Consider the following 16,479-nt stretch of genomic DNA (forward strand, 5'->3'; position numbering starts at 1 on the left):
AGAGCAGGGCTGTTCACACCACTTCCCCAATGCAGCAATTTCTTCAGCAAAAATAACACCTTAAGAAAATTCAGCATAGTGAATTTTCTGATAGTTGTTTTATGTGGTTAATTAACCCAACACTGAATTATTATTATTATTCTCCTTCCCACTAGCAAACCTGGCTACTTAAGTGCAACTGCAGCCTTTAGCTAGAAAACAATAGACCCTTTTACCGAGGGTATGTGTTTTAGAATGCCTAAACTTTTTATTTTGAAGAAAACTTCTGAAACCCAAACAGAATGTGCTCTTGACCTGGATTGGACCTTTCCTGCTGAAAGTCTCTTAAATAAGGCTGCTTTTAGACCCAGATGTGCTGTTTACTGCAAATGGGTACAGGTCCCTGATCCTGATTGGGAACGCATTTCCGATCAGGGCCCTGGCACCAGTGGAGGCTGGTGGCTCTGATTTTCATGGGGCTATATACCATTCCAGGTTTCAATCAGAATCTGTCAGAATGCCAAAAGAGTTATCCAAGGTGCTAAACCTATTTTAGGGATAGGCTTCAGCACCTCTGAGAGCTTTTTATAATTCTGGCTGGTTCTGACTGAAACCCACCAAAATTGGAGCCACCAGCCTGACATTGGTGGACACTGCTTTTTCTCCAAAACAAAAGTGACAAGCTTAAGCACCCATGGAATGAAAAGTCTGTGTGACATAATGGCTCCATTCAGAAGACACCTTAAACCATGGATTTAACTACAGTGGTTAAGCCAGAAAGCCAGGCTGTGTTCAGAAGACACCTTAAACCATGGCTTTAGCCACAGTGAATAACGCAAAAAGCCTTATTCACCATGGTTAAAGCCATGGTTTAAGGTGTCTTCTGAATTGGGCTAATATGTAGATGGGAGGGAGTTGTGCCACTTCTGTCTCGGGAACTCAGCCGCAGGTCATGTGTTTTTCCCCAGCCAGAGGAAGTAGTGAACCGGCAGGCAAATAAGTGGAGTGGGAACAGGACTGATATAATCACTGCTCAATTCACTGGGATGCTAGAGACAAAGGGTTCTATACATTATTACAACATTGCTGACAGCTATGGATGGGGAAAATTTTTCGTTTGGTCTGCGTTTTTAAGAAAACCAAGCTAATTCACACTTCCCAGACTAATACACAGACCAGGATTCAGTTATTAGGGTTGTGCTCCACTCTGTTTTGGGTCATAGAAGCGGTAGCGGAGTGGCCCAATTCGCCTCTGTTAAAGGCGATCTGCTCACTCGAGGAGCTCCACCTGCCATTTTGGATTTTTTCCCATAGGATTGCATTGGGTGAAGAAACGCCTATAACTTCATTTTTAAAGCTACATCCCTGAAAATTACTGTGCTTAGAGATTGATGATTGGGGGTCATTTGTTTCAATTTTCAGAATTTTTCATTGTGTGGTTTGCTTGCAATTAATTTTTATTGAATGGGTAAAGCGGGAGGGGGGAACCTGCTTTTTTCCAGCGTTGATAGACAGGTTCATCTCCCAATGGTGATAACTGATCAGCCCATGTGAAGCACCCTCCAATCCCAATGTTGGAAGGGGAGAATAAGCAAAACAGGATACTTAGTAATTTTTCTTTCTTGGTCTTTTGTAGGACTTTTGTCACTTTTTGAGTGCATTGGTGACACAGTAGCCCCAGCAAACTCTCTCACACAGAACCTAAAATAATATACAAAGTAAAATAACAGATAGGCAACACAGCACTGCAAGGTACCCACCATAACCTTGGTGAACAACTGAATAGATGTGGTGCAAGTGGATGATGTGCTGTACGGCATGTGGACGTGCCCAGAGCCCACTGCCCTTGAGGGCCATCAGAACCCTCCAAAGGGGAACCAGTGGAAGGAAGCCAATGATTTGCATGAGTTGATGTGTGATGTTGCTTCTCAAAGGCAGGTACCTAAACAGGGCAAGCCGAATGATTGGTGGCACAGTCCACTGTCCCACTGGGCACATCCACTTTCCCCTTATGGGTAATAAAGTCAGACAGTGTTTTTGTTCTAATTCTTCTTGTTGTTTTGATTATTAGTATTTTTATTGTTATTACAGTTATTGGCTGGGCATACCCTGGAATGTGTGAACTGTGACAGACGGGTGGGTGGGTTGGTGGGTGTGGGTGCATCTTGAAAAACCAGCACGTTATAGCACTTTGAAACAAGTGGATGGCATGAAAGAGGAAATTTAAGTTTTTAGAAGTATTGCGACCCAAGCGTGGCAATGCAAGGTCTGACTTTATTCCATGAACAGCTATGTGCTTTATGCTCACCCACTTTAATAATTTTCTATCTTGAAGTTCGCTGTGTTCTTTTTTGACATGGTTACCTGAGAGGAAGATTCTGATTTAGGTTTAACTTTAAAAATTCACCAAAAATCAGGGCATGATCAGATTTCTTCAAAATGGGCATGAATAAGGATCTATGTGAAAGCTCTCATGGTGCCCATTTTGATGTTTCTAAGTTGAAAACTAAACAAGTTATAGGTGTTTGACATTTTCAATGCAAGTCTATGGGGGGGGGGACGACACAGAGCTCCAATCCAGATCCGGAGCCCCGCCACAGAGCGGACTGAACTGGAGGCGGATCACCCCAAAGCAGAGTGGTCCTGATCCAAAAGTTGTGGATTGGGATCCAGAGCGGATCGGGGGGTCCGTGCACAGCCCTGTCAGTTATCCTCCAAATTGTGCAGTTCTCTAGATATTACGATGCATTTCTTGCCTCCCAAATACATACAAAAATTTATGTGTTGAGGAAAATGTATACCAAAAATGTTTATTTGGTAGGGGTGTGCACGGACCCCCTGCTCCGCCCCGTGGGCCGATCCGAAAATTTCGGATTGGCCCGCTCCGCTCCGCCCATACTCCTCCTCTTCACCGCGGAGCTCCGGCTCCGAATCGGAGCTCCGCAGTGGAGGGGAGTGGCACCAGGTAAGGCTGGGAGAGGAGGGCGGGAGATTTACCGGGCCCTGCCGCCTTCGCCAGCAGGGGGGGCCTTACCTGCCTCCGTCTGCGGTCCGTCGGCGTCTTCAATTGAGCCCGCAGTTCAACCAGGAAGTCTGGGCCGCAAGTGGCCCAGACTTCCTGGTTGAACCACAGGCTCAATTGAAGACGCCGACGGACCGCGGACAGAGGCAGGTAAGGGAGAGGAGGGCAGGGTGGGTTACTGGGCCCTGCCGCTGTCACCGCATGGGCGACAGCGACAGTGGCAGGGCCCGGTAAACCCCACTTACCTTTCCGGCGGAGCTCTGGATCAAGGCGAAGGATCCACCTTCACCTCGATCCTCTTCGCCACGCTCCGCCGGCCCCCCAATCCTCTTCGCCTCCGCCTTAAGGGCAGGCGAAGCCCCCCCGCTCCACTTCTAATTCGCCGGTCCGATTAGAAGCGGAGCACATCCCTAATATTTGGGGTGGCCTCCCCGCCCGCAATCCATATAAAATGTCTACTTTAGAGGAAAGTGCTTACAAAAATGCATATTTATGGGGTATACAATTCAAATGGAAATTCATACATTTTACAATCATAGATGACAGGACAGAATGGATAGAACAAAACTGTCACGGACCAAAAATGGACCCATCTACCCATTCCTACACATAGATCTATTTGAATGTCTTCAGCTTGTGACGTGCAAAGCCCGAAATGGCTTGGGACCTCGGTACTTGAGGGAGCACCTCTCCCTATATATGCCTGCCCAAGATATGATATTTGTTGGAGAAGCCCTCCTCTGCGTGCCACCAACATGAGTTACTATAGCGGGACATGGGAGAGGGCTTTCTCTGTTTTGGCACCCCGCTTGTAGAATACCCTCCCCTTGGAAGCCCGACTGGCGCTGACACTGGCTTCATTTCAGCAGCAAGTTAAAACATGGCTTTTTATTTTGATTTTGTTCTGACTTTATACTGTTAGTTTTACCCTACCCTGTGCCTGTTTACCCTACCCTGTGCCTGTTTACCCTACCCTGTGCCTGTTTGCATTCTCTTCCCCTCCTTATTGTTTTATTATGGTTTTATTAGAATGTAAGCCTATGCGGCAGGGTCTTGCTATTTACTGTTTTACTCTGTACAGCACCATGTACATTGATGGTGCTATATAAATAAATAAATAATAATAATAATAATAATAATAATAATAATAATTTATCAAAGCCTTCAAGGGCTAAATTCCCCATGGTTATGCATAGTTTTAATTGTTTTTAATTTTTTTTTTCTTTCAAAAAATTTCTACTGGTTTTAATTTGTTAATGATTTAATACATTTTTATCTGTGTAAATTATTTATGTTTATGTTGTTCTGGTTTTATCTGTACGCTGCAGTGATAATAGGGTGGGATACAAATGTTTTAATAAACAAATAAATATTTTTTTTCCAGGGAGCAGGTGGAGGTAGGCAGAATGAGCAAAATTCGTATTCACTCCAATAATACATAGAGAAATCTGGTCCTAAAGTCCCAAGTGCACCGAAATTGAATGAACAGATGTAAAGCTGACCCTGTTTATGCAGCACTTGAAAAGGGTGGCACTTAAGATGGTAAACGGTGTTGAAAAATCTTGTCTCTGTGCCAGTTCTATCAAACAGGGAAAAGAATGTGGAAGCGGCGATGTGCATTTTAAATTGAGTGTGCTGGGCCTGATCTTATGTACATTTGCAAGCATTAGAGGTTGCAATATGGAGCTGATTGCACTATGACGAAGGAGAAATTAAGCTGTATTATGTGTTTTGATTGGCCTTTCATCAAGCTGGTGCAGCATCGCAACGGCTTCTAAACTGATTTGGTTTGCAGGGTAACGAGACTAAAGCTAGAGAAAGCTGATGCTATCTACCTTTCGTAGCAAACACAGCGTCTTTCTAGGCCTCTGGGACTTTCGGTTGCCTGAGATGGCATTCAGGAAACTTTCAAAGGCACCAACAATCCATGCGCTTCTCAACAGAATCTTCTTTACACATCTCTGAAATCTGGGACGTGCTGCCTTTAACTGTACTGAATGCATTTTCATTCCCAAGACTGAGAAAGTGTCAGCGTTAAGTATTCCTGAGTGAATTCACAAACACTGACACTTCATTATTTTCACTGCAAAATAATTAGCTGTCCTGAACAAATTTCTGTAGACACCTTCTCTATTTATATGACTTCCCAGGTTCCTGTACATGCTGGGGTTGCTTTTTGTTACAAGTTGAGTGTAACAGACACACTATCACTCTCTTCTAAGGACAAGCTTCCTCATAACATGTGTATATTGTTGCTTTCCATGCAAATGTTGCCCTTGTGTTTGCCCTTCAAAGTTAGTGGCCAGGCCACCCCTACCAAAGCATCCCCTTCCTGTCATTAGTGGAAGGACTCAGGGATGGTGGTCTGAATCAGGCAGATACATGTCACCTTTCACTTCTCGCTGCTGCCATCTCTTTTCCCTTCAATGCCTTGTTTTGAGGTGCCCTTCCTCAGAGCGAGGCACTGTGGGTGAGATGGGCACAGACTCAGAGTGAGGCATTTGGGCCTGGTGGGCATTGTCACAACAGGAATGCAGCTAGTACAGCTTTCCAGAGAGCCCACCCAATTCCTCACTCTGAGGGCCCCTCCGAGCAAAGTGTCAGGAAGATGTTCCACAGACAGCAGCACTAGCTGCAGCCCTCCGGAGTGCCAGCTGTGCTGATCCTTTCTTTGAGGACACCTTAGAGTGATGCATCAGGCTGGCCTTCCTGGAGAACTGTGCCAGCCACTTTTTCTGGAACACTAAGGCCACAGCTAGACCTAAGGTTTATCTTGGGATCATCCAGGGTTCGCCCCTGCCTGAGCACTGGATCCTCTGTGAGTCACCTAGATGAACAGGTTTGACCCCTGGACGATCCAGGGATAAACCTTAGGTCTAGCTATGGCCTTACACACCCTAATGCCTTGCTCTGCAGAGTCCTCAGAGCAAGGCATGAGCCTAGGTGGCAGAAGAAGCAGGCAATAACAGTTTGACAGGAGGCCCTCCTACTAGTGGGGGTAACACACAAACGGCTACCCTTCTCAGACTCACCTAAGGTAGGGGGTTTACCATGATGATAATTGCAGAGTTGAAGAACTTCCATAACTCCTCTACTTGTGAATCAGAATTCTAGAAATAAAGGAAAAAGGAGTCAGTATACCCATATATCAAACTCATAAGGCGACATACGTAAGTTATTGTCAAAAAAATATATGAAAGAGTAACTCTTGAGCAAGAAGTGTAGCTTTTGAGCAAACTGAACATGCTGTGTTACTGCACTATGGATTTCTTTCTGATGTTCTCAGAATTATATCTTAGCTTGTTTTCTTCTCCTCCTCCTCCTCCTCCTCTAGCTTTGTTCTTTATACTACCTTGAGTCTGCTTTGGGCAAAGAAAGGTGGGATAGAAAGAGCTAAATAAATAAATAAAGCCTCAAATGTGGACATGGTTGTCCATCTCCTCCGTGAGAAATCCCCCTATGTCCCCACTATCCCTTCTGCTCAACCTGTATATGAGGCTTTTGGGTGGGACTGGATGCAACAGGCAAACCAATTCAAGTTGAACCCAGATAAGTCATAAGTAATGATTAAAGGTGCATGAGAAATTAGCTCCATTGGGTTTTTGTTGACGGATTTACCTAATTTCACCAATGTAAGTTCTTTTATTATTATTATTTATTATGTTTATATACCGCCTCATAGCCCAACCTCTCTGGGCAGTTCACAAAAGTTATTTGGGAGGAAATGTGCACATCCTAAAATGTGCATACAAATTCATACATCTTGACTCTGGGTGGTTTGTTAACCACTCCAGCTACCCACCCTCACCAGTGTCACAAGAAGCATCACCCAGTGAGGACAATTAGGGAAATGGAGCGGCATACAACCAGCATGACCAGGGGTGACTTATTAACCAAACTCATGTTGTGTGAACCTAGTCAATATAATACAATATTTATATTATAGTATATAACATCTCTAAGTGGTTTATATATAAGACTTGATTTGGTTTACCTTGCATCAGCTGGTTACTCAAGTTTGCAGTCTTGTAGTACTCTTAAATACATTGTGGAATGCAGCCAAAGGATGGGTTTTCATCTGTTCCATACAGTGATATCCATCTTATGATGGCATGATAGCCATTCATGCCTTCATAACATTAACACTATGGTAAATTGCCAACACAAAGCAATGCTGAAAGACAATGCAGGCATTTCAGGGAGTGCAGAAAATATTAGTTCAGCTCTTGACAAGAGACTTGCATTTGGATTGGCTTCCTGTTTCTTTCTGTACACTACTGAAGCTGTTCCTCCCATCAGCATAAAGCAGATTCTTGATTGAATGGGTACTACATACCGTGTTTGCTATTAGTAAGGCCTGTTCTCCAATATGTATTTGTTTTCATCAAAAAAGATGGGCAATCCATTGTTCTCAAATAGAAGGGAATGAATTGCAGAGGAAAATGTGAGACACAAAAGAGAGCAAGAAAAGAAATTAACTGATCAGAGTGGAATGAAAAAAAGAAAAGAATGAATAACTCTCTACTAGTTTTAAGATGAGGGTTTTTCACATTGAGTAATGATGAATGTAACTCTAAAGTATTGGAAAAATCATAAATTAAAAATACAGCTAATAAGACATGTACATTTTTTTCCCTTTGGCCTTTCTTCTATGGAGATTAGCTTTTGTAAGACTTAGGGGAATAAGTTGTTCAAACCCCTGACCACTATTTAAAAATATGAAATTTGATCTCATCCTTGGAATATTGCTTTTCACATCCCAGGGTGAGCATAGTTAATGGTCAAGGAAGCTCAACAAAAAAACACACAGTAAACCTGGAGTCTTCTGGGAAACTAGACATTTCTCTCAATGGTGTTATAAAGTTATAATGGAAATCATGATATGAAATGGTTTCAGGGACTAAAACCATTCTACCGGTCTGTCTGCCTAGAATTTCACAGACTGGCCTGTTATAATACCATTGTAAGGTAACAGTTAAAGTTATTTTAAATTTAACTTTGGGATTGGGCATGCCCCATACATACTGTACTAACAATTCTTTTTCTGGCTCTGCAATGAGCAGTGTTTGGGCATATATGCTAATATTAAATGCTTAAAAAGAAGCAAATATTCTTTAGGCAAGTGTTAAAAGGTTCTGTCAGGCCTTGGCTGTGCTGTGAGGCAGGCTGATGTAACTCGCAAGCAATACTTGGTGTGACTCACAAAAGCTCAAAAGGGCCTGGGACAGATGACATGCTTGAGTACAGACCAGTCATGTTATAGAGTGGCCATGTGCCCTCTTTTATAGAGAACAGTCTATTTATTTATTTTTGCATTTATATCCTGCCTTTTTTTTCCTCCAAGAAACCCAAGGTGGCATAAATAATCCTGCTCCTCTCCATTTTATCCTCACAACAACAACCCTGTGAGGTAGGTTGGGCTGTGAGTCTGTGACTGGCCCAAAGTCACCCTGTGGGGACTAGAACCTGGATCTCCCAACTCCCAGTCCAACACTTTTAGCCACTACACCACACTGGCTCCTCTTCTGTTAGAGGTGCTGTCAGAGGATCACCCTCTATTTGAAAGGTTGCCCTGACCAATTCATGTTTAAAGATTGTGAACCCTAAGAACTGTTGCCCATCAACAGTCAGCCCTCGACATCTGGCTGAGCAGGCAAGCACACGGGTCACAATTTTCTGCACTATGGTGGGTTGTACTGTATTTCTATTTAAATTATAATGACTGTTTCTAAATGTGCATCTATACATACCAATTAACATATGCAAATTTTGTGCAAATCACTGTCCACTTTTTTGTGTAGTGTTTCCTTTTTCTTTTCTTTTTTTGACGATTCATATGTGGCCATCCTACTTCCAAAGTAGGCAGTCCAAGAGTTGGAGTCAATGATAGGGTGGCCATGTGTCCTACATTACAGCATAGAATCCTCTATTGAAAGGTTGTAAGAGGACACTCTTCTATTTGGAGGGGTGTCAAGTCCAAGTGTGGTTTAAAGATAAAGAACCATAAGAAGGGAGAAAATCAGGGGCCTTGAAGTTGTTCATCAATGGTTAGGACCTGGACAGCAGACCGAGCAGGTCACCTGGTCAGAGTCTCCCCATCCACCCCCCACAATGAGATGTATTATATTTCTCATTAAATTAAATCAGTGATTTCTAAATTTGAATCTCTAAATAAAAATTACCACATGCAAATTTTATGCAAATGTGTGTTCCTCGTTTATCCTTTTTTTTGTTGATGTGTTCTTTCTCTTTTGTTGATGTGTAAGCGGCCACCTTAGGTGAGAGAGTCTATGTGTGCTGACTTAGTGAGATGAGTTGCTCAGAATAAGGAGCTGACTCAGATGGAAGGGCTTTATGAAGTCTGGTGGGGTGCAGCTGAAAGAGTTAAGGCTATCGAATCAGCTGACTGTATTTGATTGTCCTCAAAACTAGGGATGTGCTCCGCTTCTAATCGGACTGGAGAAGCAGGAGCGGAGCGGGGGGCTTCGCCTGCCCTTAAGGCGGAGGCGAAGAGGATTGGGGGGCCGGCGGAGCGTGGCGAAGAGGATCGAGGTGAAGGCGGATCCTTCGCCTCGATCCGGAGCTCCGCCGGAAAGGTAAGTGGGGTTTACCGGGCCCTGCTGCTGTCGCTGTCGCCCATGCGGCAACGGCGGCAGGGCCCGGTAACCCCCCTCCCCGCCCTCCTCTCCCTTACCTGCCTCCGTCCGTGGTCCGTCGGCGTCTTCAATTGAGCCCGCGGTTTCACCAGGAAGCCTGGGCCGCTTGCGGCCCAGACTTCCTGGTGGAACCGCGGGCTCAATTGAAGACGCCGACGGACCGCGGACGGAGGCATGTAAGGTCCCCCTCTCCCTTGGTCCTTTACTGGGCTCTGCCGCTGGGACTGCCTTGAGTCTTGGCGTGCGTATGTATCCCTGGACAAGCTATCATGGTGGCGAGTTTGAGGTTTCTAAAGTGCAAATTAACGGAGCTATGGAAAGGGGTGTGAATGGGGTGCCCGGTTTTCATAAATTCCCCCAAAATCAGGGGATGATGGGACTGCCTTGAGTCTCGGCGTGCGTTTGCACCCCTGGATAAGCTTTCATGGTGGCGGGTTTGAGATTTTTAACGTGCAAATTGATGGAGCTATGGAAAGGGGTGTGAATGGGGTGCCTGATTTTCATAAATTCCCCAAAAATCAGGATATGATGGGACTGCCTTGAGTCTTGGCGTGCTTGTGTACCCCTGGATAAGCTTTCAAGGTGGTGAATTTGAGATTTTTGACGTGCAAATTGACGGAGCTATGGAAAGGGGTGTGAATGAGGTGCCCGGTTTTCATAAATTCCCCCAAAATCAGGGGATGATGGGACTGCCTTGAGTGTTGGTGTACATATGTATCCCTGGACAAGCTATCATGGTGGTGAGTTTGAGATTTTTAACGTGCAAATTGACAGAGCTATGGAAAGGGGTGTGAATGGGGTGCCCGATTTTCATAAATTCCCCCAAAATCAGGGGATGATGGGACTGCCTTGAGTCTTGGCATGCGTGTGTATACCTCCATGAGGTGTCATGGTGCCAAACTTGAGGTTTCTAACTTTAACAGAAAAAAAGTTGTATACTTTTTTAGCTTAATGCAAGCCTATGGGGGGGGGGAAACGGAGCTCCGATCCGGATCCGGAGCTCCGAGCGGAGCGGAGTGGACATAGGCGGAGCGGGGGCGGGGCGGAGCGGCCTGATCCGCAAATCACGAATCTGGAAGTGAAGCGGAGCGGGGGGTCCGTGCACACCCCTACTCAAAACCCATTATTAAAGTAGACTAAATAAGCAAAACCAAATGGATTTGAATATTAATAGTGTATACTTCAGTACAGTTCTGCAGATCCTTTACTTGTTCCCGATGAAGTGGTCAGAGAGAATGGTCCCTGGTTTCACAGGCTTCTACAGGCTGAAGAATGTTAAGGTTTAACAAAAACAAAATTACTGATTTTGTGAATGTAGCAGCCTCTCTGATATGAGACAAGATGAAAGGGACACATTTCTTTGCTCACTATTCTTATTTCTTGCACACCACCCTATGGGTTTAAAATTACTTAAAAAGACTTCAGCTGCAAAGACATCCTGACTATTTACAGAGGCATCTGCACTCCGTTATGTTGCATCGCACAAGTATTTGGACATCATCTCTATGTCTTATGGCAAACACGAAGTCTCTTGACAGCATGCAAAAAAGATGCTAAAGCCTATGATTAATGATCGTAATTCTCTTCCAATTTTAGGTACGTTCCCCAAGTGAGAAAAGGTGAAAGCAGCATCCTCCATCACCAAGTTAAATGATTGGCCGGAAGCTACTGCCTTGTCCACCAAAGTCCACTTCCTCCCTCGTGAGGATATGTCAGAAACATTGTTATAAATAAGACCATGGAAAAATGACATTAGATGAATTATGTAAGGGGCTAACTAGGTGTGTTATGTGTAAATGTGCCAATTAAAGCCCAGACACTGGGTGGTTTCGGTTTGCTTGTTTTTCTTTTCTTTTCTTTCTTTTCTTTTTGGTGTGTGTGGGTTTTGTTTTTTTTTTTAGAAAAGTAGCTTTAGGAGTGGAGTTGTGAGTGGAGTTGAAAAGGCTCTTGGGAAACATTTGGAGTGGCAAACTGATAGGCAGAGAAAGGGTTAAGCCAGCCTCTATTTCTCTGTTTTCCATTTCCAAAGCTGCTTTTCTTAAAACAAAACAAAATGAGAAAACCACAAGTTGTCCTACACCACAAAAAGGCTAAGGGGACACCCCAGTATCACAGCTCTGATATAAGCATTTGCATGCAACACATGCAAGATGTTTTGGCCTACAATTCCCATTAGCTCTAGCCAGCATAGCAAATGTTATAGGCCAAAGCATCTGGAGGACTACGTGTTGTCCACCCCAGGTGTAACATGTAGCTAGCCCACATGTGGGGTTACAATGGGCATACTTTATATGTTTATGAATGCTACATGCATTACCTTTTAAAAATGGTGACATTGTGTGTCAAAAGTGGGACTCTTCACTTATTCTGTGCTGAAGAGTTATAACCAGAAAAACAACCCATATTGTTCTACTCTAACCAGTGCATATATCACACCGAAGAATTAGACTCATTTCATGAACACAATTAAGCATTTCAGAGCAGAAGAACGCCGGGCAGGCTACAGATATAAGTAACTAATTAGATGACACTCAAATCTTAAACATTTTGGCTGATATATCTGTCAGCAACACTTGTGTAACTGTGGTTTATTGTGCTGCGTTACTATGTCTGCAATAAGTCTCATTGTTAGCAGTTATCTGCTGATAAAGCAAGCTTTAACATCAGGCAATGGATACATAAAATTGTGAGATCACACTGTTTCTGAGAGTGTTTGCTAACCTACTTTGTAGGCAGATGTTCTAGAAAATGTGTACTTGCACATGACTAGTTCGGAAACATTTGATGTGATATCATTACATGGTGATTCCCTACCCTCAGTGGAACAAGGTGGATGAACATTTGACATGGTGACATCATGACACATGTTGCCCTAGGTCTTGTGGTATTTAAAATTTGGTTTCTTGGCCTAAAATTCAGGATCATATCCTTTGGAGGGATGTGCTTAAAGGCAACAACAAACAAGTAAGGGGCATAATTCTATCAAGTCTATCAAGGCACAGAATTGTACATGGCCTTGAACAAGGGATGTATGAGAAATCCATTTCAGTCCATTTTTATCAGGATTTACTCAGATCTCACTTTCCGAACTGAACATGGACTCAAAATCCATATATTGCAAGCTGACTCATTGGACAGCCGAAATAAATGGGTTTGACATGATAATGTGTACTTTTGAATAAATACACACAAACATGCTTCAATTAATGGGAGAAGTATGTGTACATTTCAAAGATGTGCACAATTGATACTTTTCCCCCTGCTATGGGCCCATTCCAGATCAGGAATTTGTATTACAAACTAGTGATCCAGGAAACAAATGGGCCACTATTTTGCAATAAAATTTGCAAGCATGGAAGTCATGATCTGGACTGGGCCCATAATGGAGGGAAATACCTTAAGCCTTCCTACTCACCACACTAGGGTTCTCATCCAGATCAGGTTCCCTGTGCCTAATATCAATATCTTGAAAGAAACATCGTGTGTGTGTGTGTGTGTGTGTGTGTGTGTGTGTGTGTGTGTTTGTGTTTGTGTTTGTGTTTGTGTTTGTGTTTGTGTTCGTGTTCCTCCAGGAAAAGGAAACTACAGTTCCAAAGCTTCCTGGTGACAATGGATGCCTTAGGGCTGAGGCTGCTGTTACAACATCTCTTTGACACACTTTCCACTCAAGGATAATTCTGCAAGGCACCACATCTGTTATAAGCAAGACCCAACCTTGATTTTCAGTTTAGGCTCAGCATAATGGCCTGAGATGAAGGCAAGAGTGCCATAATGCGTGCCATAACGAATCATAGTCCATAGCAATGGGGAAAGGTATTCCTGGAGAGTATTTTAGCCTTGTAAATCAAGGAGTATCCTATAAAGATTTGCTTTGGGGCTAAGAGGAGATGGAGAATACTATATTAGGTGGACTGGCTATGCAACTGTCTGCGAGTTCCAGCAATGTGGTGCCCATCATGCTCTATCCCACATGGCACATCCTTACCAAACAAATGAGATTTTAAACTCCCCAGCATGCACCCCAACACACATGCATACATACACAGACTATGGTTACTCTGAACCTCCTCATGCTCTAGACTTATTCAGTACTTGGTTATAGTCTGCTGTAGATACACATACTTTGCAAGGCCATGGCATGTGGGGGAAAGTCTCCTGGGGATTGGGTGCCAGCACCAATACCCTCCATCTGTTTTCAGGCCTGTGGAGCATCCATCTTCCAAACTCCACATTCTATTAGCAGAAGCCACGATGAAGCAAATTATGCTGTATATTTATATTCATTTTCACTTTTCCAGACTGATTTTGCCAAAAGATAAATCATGGTAATGTCTTTCCAATTAGGTATAAGGACTTCTCCGTAACTGTTTTCTGCTTCTATTTAAAATGACCAACCTGAACATCTGGTATTTTGTTGTTGTTGTTTATTGAACACTCAAGGCTCCAACTCAGATATGTATCTTTTATTACACACCAAGCAAGCCACTGCTTAGAATATTCATTAATGTGCATTAAAAGCCATAGCTTTAACAACACAGCCAGCACATTGAGAGAAATCAATGGAGCAATGCTCCTGGTGCTCCTACAGCATGATCCTCAGGAAGTGCACAATGGTGCCAAGCAACTTCGTTGCCAGTATCGGCTCAACAATTTCTACATATTAAATGACATTGCTTAGTATGTCCCAAAGTGGGGAAGGTACAATGGCTTTTGAAGGCTGTATGGGTGTTTATGTGTATGCAGGTGGTCTCCCCTCTGTATTTATGATGTCATGTACTTATAAACTGTTATGAAGTCTTGTGCTGTATTTCCAGGATGGAATGGATTATGAAGAAGCTTTACATATCCAAAGAGCTTTACTTTTGTTGCTGCAGAAAAAGAAAAAGGGAGGGGTACTAAGAGAATTAAATTAAGACTAGAAGACAAAATGCCAAGTGTAGTATTTCATCTACATACAGAACCTTTTCAGCCTATTGGTAGCCTCCCCTTCATGCCGGCTCCTGAAGATCCGGACTTCACCCCAGGAAGCGTGGGGGGGGGGGGAGTGAAGCACAAGGAACTAACACTAGAAGGGGGGGGGGAAACCCACCCATTCCTTATCTATAGAGAAATGTGTTGTGCCTGCATACGCACGCATTTCTGAATCCCAGCTGATGTCCCAAAATATGCTTGTGTGGATGAGAAAAAAATAACCCACTATATCTATGTAGAGATGCCTCGTAACCTTTACTTTTCCTGGATATTTAAAGAACTTAAAACAGTCCCATTATACTGGTGCTAATACAGCATGACCAACTTGTGCTACATAGTATTACTGTCACAGCAATGAGGGTAATGTTAAGGCACATCAATAAAATGGGCATTTCACCCTGTTAAATGATGATCAGAGTGCGTGGGTCATTCTAGACTTTATTAAGTTTGAGCAATCTATCTGAAAATTTTAAGTTCCAGGCAGAAGTGTTGATTGTAGATATCTGAACATTTCAGGATGATTGGTGAAATTTCGAGGGAGAAAGAGCAGTTTGAAGGCAGAAAGCAAAAACAAACAGACCTCTCCTATCAAAAACAACTTTGAAGAAAATGTTGGGACCCATTTTAATTTTAATCAGAAACAATTAAGAATACATATTCTTATGTTGGAATTGCTGTAAAACTATTTTTCCAAGTTCTGGTTTATTTAGTCTTTAAAAGAAGCTTCTTCTTCTTTTACATGTGATGACAGGCAATGTGACTAACCATAAGCATGTGCATACTCATTAGTGCTCTATCTCACTCTCTCTCCCTCCCCCATAATAGATGGTTTAGAATGCTGAGGTGGGGGACCCCGCTATTTACCTCATATTAACTGTAGTGAGATGGAAAAAGAAGATACTGTTTGGCAAGGAAGGGCTCTGAACTGGAAAGAAGGGGGAAGGGTGGGTATTTCTGGTAGGATAGTAGTGCATGAGGAGGACTTAGGGCATGCCTACACAAGCCATTTATCCTGGGATCAACCCTGTGCATCCAAATGACACACATGAGATCCCAGGAGCAGGCAGGGATGATCCCTCCATTTTCCTTAGATAATCCTTAGGTGTAGAAAGGGCCTTATTTCCCAACAGATTCAATGCCATCATGGCAGCTATGGTTAAGGTGGTCAGTAAAACGAGTGTTCTATCCTTATAAGAGGTGATGAGGTAGATTATTCTAACCTACAGAGAAAAAGGAAAGGAACCTCTCATGCAAGCACTGAGATTACTGACTCTTGGAGGGATGCCAGCTTTCGCTGATGTTTTCTTGGCAGGCCTTATAGCGGGGTGGTTTGCCATTGCCTTCCCCGGCCATTATTACCTTTCCCCCAGCTAACTGGGTACTCATTTTACCGACCTCGGGAGGATGGAAGGCTGAGTCGACCCAAGCTGGCTGCCTGAAACCAGCTTCCACTGGGATCGAACTCAGGCTGTGGGGAGAGTTTCAGCTGCAGAAACTGCTGCTTTACCGCTCTGCACCACATGAGCCAGATAATCATGTGGTGCAGATAATCTACCCAAAATTTATAGGTGCCAGAAAGAACTGTTGTTTTACGTATCCAGAAAATTTGGGGAAGATTGGTAAAGGTTTGAGGGAGAAAGAGCAGTTTAAAACACAAAGCCAAAGAATGCTCCCTCTGTCAAGAGTGACTCATAGATCGTTTCTACACCTGCACTTTCCCCCAGGATCTTCCCAGGATCATCCCTGTGCATTCAAATGACACACAGGGGATTCCGGGAGCAGGCAGGGATGATCCCTCCATTTTCCTGTGATAATCCTTAGGTGTAGAAAGGGCCATAGACTCTCAGCCTA

The sequence above is a fragment of the Elgaria multicarinata genome, chromosome 5 (assembly GCF_023053635.1).
Source record: "Elgaria multicarinata webbii isolate HBS135686 ecotype San Diego chromosome 5, rElgMul1.1.pri, whole genome shotgun sequence".
Taxonomy (NCBI): Eukaryota; Metazoa; Chordata; class Lepidosauria; order Squamata; family Anguidae; genus Elgaria; species Elgaria multicarinata.